The 10,601-nt window shown below is 40.8% G+C and overlaps 1 long non-coding RNA gene across 1 annotated transcript; it reads left to right on the forward strand.

Annotated features, from left to right (window-relative positions):
- Positions 1-6,432: 6,432 nt before the first annotated feature.
- LOC121689535 lies at positions 6,433-8,389 on the forward strand. Its single transcript, XR_006024814.1, has 3 exons — positions 6,433-6,515; positions 8,087-8,094; positions 8,380-8,389. It is a non-coding gene; the product is annotated as an uncharacterized LOC121689535 (long non-coding RNA).
- The last annotated feature ends 2,212 nt before the right edge of the window (positions 8,390-10,601 follow it).

Below are 10,601 nucleotides of genomic sequence, written 5' to 3' on the forward strand. Positions count from 1 at the left end.
GCCTCTCTTCATCATGCAGAACTCTTGTTTTCTCCAGTTTGCTGAGAATGGGCCCCAGGATAGGCAGTCGATGCTCCAGAGCTTCCTTGTGATGCCGAAAAAACTCAGTACAGTGGACTATGGGAAGGACAAAAAAACTTTGATCTGGTAAGACGTTGCTCAAAACAAAGCAAATGCAAAGCCCTTTACTTACTGTACATACTGGTGCATACATAAACATACATGATTATGTATACATCTTTACATTTTCCGGTTGCACTGTATGATGTTTAGATGCAAAAACCCTCTAAACATCACCTCCGTCAAAACTAATAAATATAAGTATATATACTCTTTTGATCCCGTGATGGGAATTTGGTCTTATCCCACTCCGTGAATTAGTGAAACACACTCAATCAATCAATCAATCAGATTTATTTATATAGCACGTTTAAACATGAATACACAGTGAGGTGAAGCACACACTAATCCCGGCGCAGTGAGCTGCATGCAACAACAGCAGCGCTCGGGGAGCAGTGAGGGGTCAGGCTCAAGGGCACTTCAGCCGTGCCTACTGGTCGGGGTTCAAACCGGCAACCTTCTGGTAACAAGTCCAAAGTGCTAACCAGTAGGCCACGGCTGTCCCCCTATGGTGGTGAGTGAAAGCTCTCCACACATACAGTACTATTGCATATAATATCTGAAACCTCAGCAAATGAACTGAATAGTGAAATAGGTGAACACAGCTATTGTGCTGATAAGGTGAATTCATAATGTAGAAAACCAGAATAATACTCACGTTTCCCGATTGCCTCTATTCTTGCATCTACCTCATCTTTGTCTATTGGGGAGAGATTTTGTTGTTAAACTTTAATCACAAAAAAATACATCAATTTCAACTTGTTTTCAATGAGATGTCATTTAACTTACGTTTTTCCAGTGGTTCACGGTAACAACACAGCACATAGCAGATGTTGTTAGATATTTCAATCAAACCTTCAGAGATGTAATGCAACATTAATGCAAAGTCCTCAAAATAAGAAAACGTTTCGCTGATTTGTTATCATTTTCCCAAAATATATCTACCTAAAGCAATTCCAACTAAACATGTTCTTGTAAATGCATGGCTCATCTTATTAAAAGGTATTTACAACATTATGGAGTTATTACTGGCCATGACCCTCAGATAGGCATAATAAACAAATAAAACATTTCAGAAATTAAACAAAATAGTAAAGTTACCCAGTTCCTGAACTGGATCTGGCCTGATTTTCTTCAGCAACTTCTTTATCAGTTTCAATCCAGATTCCAATGTGTGGCCCAGGTTTCTCCAGGTATCATGGTTTTCAGTTTGATCAGTGAAGGTGTCTTTCATGTCTTCTCTTCTGCAATCACCGCTCGTATGTCCTTCACAGTCTCATTACTGAACAGGCACAGTCACAAAGTCATTATTCATGTGGTTAAGGTTGTGACACATTATAATTATATCAAATAATTGTCCAGTTATTTTTTTGGAATGTAGTTTCTATCAATATGAGTCATGTTTAGACTACTGGAGATAGCTCTAGATGATCAAACATCACCTCCCATCCTCCAGGTTACTGGTGAAATGGTCAAGGTCTTTGAGTCCATCTGTATATTTCCGCAGGAGAACAGTCAGCGTTTCAGCATTGTACTCCTTTTTGCCCCCTAAAAGAGATAGAGATCTTTATTAGATAATGATGGATGTCAGTGGAAGCAATAAGAAGGGAATACAACAACTGGTCTTATTCTGTCCTCTGATTATGATTGTTGTAAGGGGGTGTGGCCATTTTCTGTAAGATTTGGCCACTGCCTGGTGTAGCTCATACCTTAGGCTCATACTGCTGTTATGCCGACAGACAGACAGACAGACAGACCGGCAGACAGACCGACCGACTGACCGACCTCCTTCCTTCCTTCCTTCCTTGACATTATAAGCAAACATTCCCTAGACTTTTACCATATACCATAACTCAATCGTTAACCCCCAAGTCTCTCCAGAGGTCGAGTCAGATTTATTTTTTGGATTTTTTTTCGCATTAGCAATTTTTCGTCAAGGATTCCCGGGACACTGAAAGACTGGGGTGCACGAAACTTGGTGGGCATGTAGCCCCGCAAGAATAGCATGGAACCATTGTTTTTCGTTTTGATCTGTCGCCCCCGCTGGACTGGACCCCCCGAAAGAAGGGTAGGGCGGACACAGTTTTCTGTGAATATCTCAAGAACCGTAGGGTTTAGGAGGACCACCTTTTTTGGGCCATTGGGCCATGGGCCTTAAGGGGCCATGTCAACCCATTCCATAACCTCATTCTCATTTCATGTATAGTGCCACCTAGTTAAAAATGAAAAAGTAAAAAATGAGGTGTTGTAAGTAAGGGATAATGCCCGACGAGGTGTCCATTATCAGAAATAAATGGACGACGCGGAGGCGTCCGCTTTGCGTCGGACGGTTGCTTCCGTGAAGTCCATTTATTACTGATAATGGAGGCATCGAAGGGCATTATCCCGTTTATACCATGGTCACTTACGAAATAAATAAATATTAAATCAGTTATTAATACTAAATGAGTTTTCGCTAGTTTTTTCAGCTATTTACAGTTGATTCCATTGTTACGAAGCCTGCCTCCAGGCTCAACCGTCGTCCTACTATCGTTGTTATAGTTACCATTCATAAGCATTGATATGGAACGGCGATTAAACTTTTTTTACCACATCTACTTCATAGGTGTAGTATATCACTTTTTAAACGACACCCTTTTCAACCTAGACCATGGTATAATCGCAGGTATCTGTGACCTGACATGGTCAAAACCAAAGATTCTAGAACAGAGCTCTAGAATCTTTGGTCAAAACTGCACAAAATTGGAAGTGTAGGATCATTATGACACCCTGTGAATGCACGCCAAGTTTCGTGGACTTTCGTTAATGGGGGGGCCATACAATAAATTAATTGATGTGTACATTTAGTGACTGTACACCAACAGAGTTTTCTGTGCATATCTTGAGAACCGTAGGGCCTAGAATGACCAATTTTTTGTGTATGTTTGCCTCCAGGAGCCATGTTAACCCATTCCATATGCCCACATGTGCATAAACAGATACACACCCACACACATACTTTCACAGTAGACATACGTACGCACACATACACACACAGTAGACATATGTACGCATGCATGCACATGCAGACACACAGGGGCACACACAAGCATATGCACACACACACACTACAGGGGCGGACTGGGACCAAAAATCGGCCCTGGCATATTTGGCCCAAGCGGCCCTCAAATCGGTTGGGTACACCTGATTAAATACAAAATCTTTGCATTACCCTTAAATATAAATATTCTCTACTGCACTGAAAGTGATGTAGGCCTCATTGGCTATCACTCTGACTGATCAGAGGTAGCCATGGAACACATGATCTCCATATTCAAGTAGGCTATACAAGCAATTATTAAAGAGTTTCTGCTTGAATTCAAAGTATCATTTCAAATTTCAATAGGCTACATTTAAACTATAAAATGCTCAACTGACAGCAGCACCAAACAGTTACTGAAGCCTATGTGTGAGGAGCTAAATTTCTTGATTGTCGTAGACTGTAGGACAACTGAAATAAACAGGGCTGTTGCTGGAAATATTTTATTCCTGTAGGCTATACTACCTACCTACATTGCTGGTACATTTTGGAACAGTATAGCTTAATTATCTTTAATGACTTCCAGTAGCCTATCGTATCGGTCACTGTATATATAGCTTAGTTGGCTTGTGCATGAATATGACTTGATGTTTTGTAGCCTACATTTCCGTCAGTCTACAGTCTTTTAGCCCATCTTTACCATGATAACCCTTCCAAGATAGAACCCTTTCGACGCTCTACTTAGAGAGACCAACCACCACTCATGCCATAGATGTTGAATTTTGGGCGTCTGACGGAAACTGATCAATCTGACCAACAATTAATATCGATTTGACACTCTTTTGCTGTCCGGGTTTGCATATCGTTAATTTAGAACATTTAAGTTACGCTATTTGTTATTATAATCACAGCACGGCCTTACTATGTTGTCATTACCATATCGTTATACATTATCGCAATTAATAATCATCATAATCATCATCGTCAGCATGGCACTTAGCCTACCTGCTCCACCACTGAGTTCTTATCATGTAGCTCAACTAGGCTCCACCACCTGCTTACTGTCCCTCTGCTCTGGATGCTTGCTTTACATCCTCGTTTAAACTCCAAGAACTTCAACATGTTGCTGACATATGCTAGCCTACTTGCAATATTGCATTTTTTAAGCTTCTACATTGGTGTTACTTTTGCACTATTGTCACTACCGGCACCCGCCGCAATTTCATGCAACTTCGATTAACTTTTGATGCGCTCTAGTCCAAGAGCATTAGCTCAAAATTGAGTCAAACCCGGAAGGCCCGAACAAATTAGTAACAAGCTTAATTTTTCAGAATAGGTTCAGAATACCTTTAGGAATAACATAGCCTACTAAAAGTCCCCGTGAATCCCCCTTGTGCTTTCTGAGATATTCAAGATGGCGTCCAAAATTGCCGCTATTTGGAGATTTTTCCATATCTCAGGCTTAAAACATAATACAAATGCAATAAAAATGTTTAAATATAAGTTTTCTCATACAAGGAATCCAAATTTACCATTGATACACTGCTAAAATTAAAGTTAACCAAGATTACAAGGTCATTAATGTGACACGAAATTCACATAGTGTACCCATTAAGCCCACCGTTTAAACCCATTTATAACTTTGAAGTCATTTTTTAGAAAAAAAGGGGCCTGTCTAATGCTATTCATTATTTTGTCTAATCACACAATGTCTTTATTATATGTTAGTTTTTATTTGGCACCAATCACATTTGTCAATATTGAATAAGGCTCACTTACATCTGTGCAGTCTCAAGGAGGCTCAGATAAAGTCGCTTCAAAACTTCGAACCCCTGAAGATAGAGCCTCTTTTCAATTATTTTCAGCCACTGACTTAGTATGTAGATCAGTGCTCGAATTACGTGGGAGCCAGAGGGAGCCGAGCTCCCATAGAGTGAGGACTGGCTCCCATGAAAGCAACAAAGTCAAAAATCTGAGGGGGTCTCTGATATCTGAAGGTGTCTGGCATTGTAATTTAATCTTAAACAACCGCTCATTATCTATCCCTGTGCGATCTCTTACCATTACAGACGTTAAATTAAAATATAGGCTACTACGGGACGTAGACCTACCCTACGCTCTTGAACGCAGCATGATGACACTTCACCACCACACCACTAGACCAGGGGCATCACTAGACCTTATTCACTGGGGCACGTGCCTTAGTAAGTCTCCAGTGCCCCAGTAAAATTCTAGCGCGGCTCTAGCTGGAAACGGCATTCATGAGCGCATCTCCGTGCCTGCTTTAATCATGGCTCGAGCCTGTCACTTACCAGCCAATAAAAAAAAACAAGGAATAAAGAAAGGGGCCATAATAGCCAATCAGGAAATAGCACCTATGTACATGGGCGGATTATGAACTTTCGGGCCCCTGGGCCCAGATGTATTAAGGGCCCCCCACTAATTGCCGTATATGTGGGTGGGGGGTTTGGGGGTCCTCCCCCAGAAAATGTTTAAATTGTTTGATGTGATTTCCTGTATTCTGGTGCATTTTGGGAATGGACAATACTAAAGTCAATCAGATTCATAGCCTACATCCTGACTTGTTGATATTGAGGCAATGATTCCATGCAAAGGCTTGGGCTTCAGGGCCCCCTGACCCCTTGGGCCCCTGGGCCTGGGCCCTGTAGGCCCGTTCAGTAATCCATCCCTGCCTATGTAGCTGGCTAAGATTGAACGCAACAACCAATGAAAATCGTTCACATGATTCTTCCGAGTGTTTCGTTGTACTGCACACACATACACTGTGGAATCCACTGGAGCTCGTTACATCACTTTGAGCATAGAGTAAGTCGTCCCCTGTTTAATGTTACAACAAATTCACAACTTGTTTGACAGAAAAAATGACAAGTTGATCGCTGTTAGAGAGTGTTACCCACATAACTAGCATCTGTTTTTCAATGCTTAGCGTCATTGTAGCCTAAATTTAGCAACAGTTTACCAGCTTGTGCTCTCTCCCTCACACACACACTAACACCATGCGTAGGTTGCATGCACACATGCGGACAATTAATAAGGATTTATATGTATACTGTAGAGAGAGTCCTTTAAAAGTAGCCTATACTGTTTGTGAAGCTGTCCTACTGTAAAACTAAACATAGCCTTCTGATAAACTATTCAGAGATGGACATCAGAAAATTCTTCCTGAACAGAAGCAGAGAGAGAGGAACAGTGAGGAGGATGAGGGAGGTATGATCATTTTGCCCACATTAACGGTAACATTAAGATTTATGCTGGTAATAGCCAGTGCTGTGATTTGATCAATGGTTTAATGGCAAACTTAAATAAGTTTGCTGCATTTGCAAATGTAGCCTATAATAATATACACAGAATCAGAGTAGCCATCTGAGTAGATTATTATAGGCTACATTTGCAAATTATCACCAAAAGTCAGTATGAAGGCTTTAGTAGGCTATTTAAGATACAAAGAACTGCAGTATTGCCAGGATGTCTATAGGAGGGAAGTATATCTCAATTTTGACTAAAAATAAGCTCCCCTTGTGTTAGTAGGAAAGCCTATTAAATTCATGCAGTGAGTATAGGCCTACTTATGCCTATGTGTTTGGATGTTGCTGGATAGTGGCTGCTACAACAATTGAGGGAGAGAGTGCTGGAGGAGGAGGAGAAGAAGGTCGAAAAGAAGGAGAAGAGAGGGGAGAAAGAGCACAGGCTGGGCAGTCCAGTACCAGGCAGGAGGAGAGAGACAGGCAAGAAACGGATGAGGACATACTGGGGGCTAGACGTAAAACTATTCAGAGTATGGAGGAGGATGTCTGTGACCTAGGGGAGATATGTGATGGTCCAAATCAGGCTAGCCATTTATTTCATATTGCGCGCACAATATTTTTATTTTATTTTTTTAATGTATTGGGAGTTGGGGGCCTGTGCCCCAGCAAAGCTCTAGGTCTAGAATCGCCCCTGCTAGACTATATAAGCAAACCGCACACGGTCGATTTGACAGCACTCGCAAGTCTGAAGAAGTTACCCTGCTTTGATGAGAATGTTTTGTGTATTTACATAGGCGTTCATTGGGCTAGCCTACATGGGTTGATACGTGCGGAAAAGTCCTGTTTGCTGTTGAACTTGCGCCTTACCTCTTCTATGTTGATTAACAAAGCCATAAATTATGGCCCATAATGCAGCTTACTTCAATGATTCTGTGAACTGATCTGTAGCTATCCTCTGTCATTCAGAGCTCCGGAAAGTTCCCAGATATTTTGAAACACCTGTTAGCAATCTCTGATGGCAGAATAGCCTATTCAATGGCTACCCGACAACATCTCAGTGCAAATTCCAAAATTGTTCGTCTATTTATTCCCACGGTTCAACACACGAGACGACTGAACGCCCAGGTGTTGCTACTATGTGCACATTAGCCTATAATACTAGAACATAGTTTGGCTGCAATGGCTTTATTATTTTCTGCCAGTTAGTGCATTTTCCCTGTGTATAAGTTATACTACATGCATTATTGTGTTTGACACTGAGGATAGCCTATCTGAGACGGTGGTCTGCTTGAAATGAGTTAGCCTACGTTGTGAAATTGAGAATGGCACTCAGAGTAAATCCTTTAGTCTATCTTTGTATTGTGAAATTAAAATTAAATATGGAATATTACAATCAATAATATGTTGAAATTAATTAAAAGGAATCAATTTCTATGAAAAATCTCTGTCTATTGTGTGCGTGTGTCTAGGCCTATCGTGCGCATATAGGCTACTGCGCAAAAGCGCCACTCGCGCCTAGGCTATTTAATTGTATCGCCTTGTTAGGCTATGCGCGGGGTGTGCCAACTTTTTATGAGATAGAGAGACCCCCTTAAAGACAAAAAGATAATTCGGGCCCTGATGTAGATTCATATTATGTAAATTGGGAGATTATTGTTTATTGTTTTGTGTGTATAAACAGGTAGCCTAGTTCATTGTCATTTTTTACCATTTGGCTTTATGTAGAAAGAGGAGTTATGCTAGTTAGCGCAGTGAGCAAACCATCGTCAATAGTCAATACATGTAGCCCTACTGATAGATATGTAACGGGAGTATTTTGCTCTCCATAAATATCCTCTGCGTTGTGTTGTTAAAAGAAAAGTTGAAATAATGCAACGTTCGAACAGGGTCTTACTGAATTTGTTTATTTTCGTACACAGGCTATCACATTCAGGTGCTCCTGTTGCGTGAAATCGACAAGCCTGCCTGGGGTAGTGGGACACTTAGTTAAAAGTTAATTTTCGCGGAGCATAGCCCCACGTCACACCTACACCACACCCCCTTACCACTAGATTCCCGTGGAAAAATGAAGAAAATTCAAAACTCCAAAAAGAAAAGCAACTCATGTGGGGAAATTCAGGGAAACAACATTAACCCTGCTACAGATACACTGCTTAAGGATAAAAAATGTTGAGTATACAAACTATATTTTGTCTAAAGCTAACTTAAAATAAGAATCCCTTGTTAATTCAGAGAGTTTGGCAAAAGAGGAATAACTATGATGGCAAGTTTTAAAGCTTATTTAGGCTACAGGCATTTCTGTATACATTTGATCATGTTTATAAGAAGGTTTTTTAGAAGGTTCAAATCTCTCATGTCGTGAGCGACTTGCGCGACAAAAACGACAGATTTATTATCAGCTGCATTTTAACAGTGATTTTACAGTGATTTTGCAACTTTGGTAGCTCTTGGTCTGAACGCATAGTTAGACAACAATCAGACAGCAATTTTCCCTCTATAACCTTTATAATGTAATAGCACATAATATTATATATAATGCTGACTTCATATAATGCAGCACCAATGCCAGCTTTACTAGATGATGAGGGAGAAACTGAAGAATCAACACCAATTTCTGATGATGATGTGATTTATTATTATGAAATGTCTCCATTCAAGAAACTAATGATGAACTTGACTTACTTACCCTAAAAAACATATATTTTGACCTTTTAATTACATTTGTATCAGGTTTTAAGCCTGAGATACGGAAAAATCTCCAAATGGTGGCCATTTTGGACGCCATCTTGAATATCTCAGAGAGCACAAGGGGGATTCACGAGGACTTTTAGTATGTCATTCCTAAAGGTATTCTGAACATATCCTGAAAAATATGTTCAGGGGTGGGGCCTTGACGTGAGCTGTCATTGGATCAGTCGAGTGTCAATATGGAAATGCAACCAATGGGCCGCTGATTGTCCTTCCTTTGGGCCGATCGCTGGCCAAAATTATTTAATTATATACTATCAGCCCAAAAGGTTCGTCGGCCCACCGGGAAAATGCCCGGTATGCCAGATGGCCAGTCCACCCATGCACACACACACATAAACATAAACACGTAAACATTCACACAATTCAGGAATTTCTCAGAAATCTCAGGCAAGATGGGGGTGAGGTTGTATACAATGTATGGTAGGTTGTATAAAATGTATTTTACATGTGAAATCTATGAACTAATCATATTTTGTAATTGTTGTCTAGCAGTTACCAGTGAGAATTGAGTGTACATAATGCAATTCAGTGAGACAGTTAGAATATATGCCTTTCACCTTTTGTTTTTAGCCAGCAACCAGATCAGCAGATACCCTGACTTTACTGAATTACTGAAGCTAAGCAGGCTTAGTTAGTACTTGGATAGACCTCCTTGGAAGAGTATGTTCCTGCTGGAAGTGGTGTTGGTGGCTGGCCAGTAGGTGGCACTCTTCCCTGTGGCCAAAACCCACCAAACAATGTCATGTCTCGATGGCCGTGTATGTCCAGGCTAACAGTCTCCTGAGCAACTGCTGGAGCACTTTGTAGTGCTAATGTATGATAGGACAAGTGACATCACAGAGGTGAATGAGGCCAGAAAATACCTGTTCACACAGAAATCTAGAGCTTTAGAGAACATCCCACCCACAAAGGCTGCGGGCCACTTATCAAGCCAGTGTCTGGTACCAAGCTTTAGTGCTTGATCCTGAGCTACCAAATTCTTCTGATTCGGGCTGGGTTACTGAATAAAAACAAGCATTACATTTTAACGGTCACAATAAAAAAGAGAAAGTTTGCGTGAAATATCATGTTTTGCCTTCTAATGTGTAGCTTTGTTGTCAATGGGCTTATTGCCAACGGGCTGTTAATAAGACTGGCAGAGTGTGTCTGACGTGTATGGCATTTCTCTGAAATCATCGGACTTGTTGCAAGAACTGTCAGTGACGTGACAAACATGTTTGTAGCTGACAGGAGACAACGACCATGCATGTAAGTTTGGGGGTGGAAGCCATAGCAGTAATGGAATAAAATAAAATTGAACAAAAGCTGCCTGGTCCTGTCAATTGTGCCACAAGACAGGTAGGAAGATAAGTTTTGTTCAGTTTCTGCCACTTTGTTTATTGTTAAAACAGATATGCCAGCATGCCATGTATACATACATTTTGTGAGCCAATATAAACATCATT

The sequence above is a fragment of the Alosa sapidissima genome, chromosome 18, assembly GCF_018492685.1.
Source record: "Alosa sapidissima isolate fAloSap1 chromosome 18, fAloSap1.pri, whole genome shotgun sequence".
NCBI classification, from domain to species: domain Eukaryota; kingdom Metazoa; phylum Chordata; class Actinopteri; order Clupeiformes; family Clupeidae; genus Alosa; species Alosa sapidissima.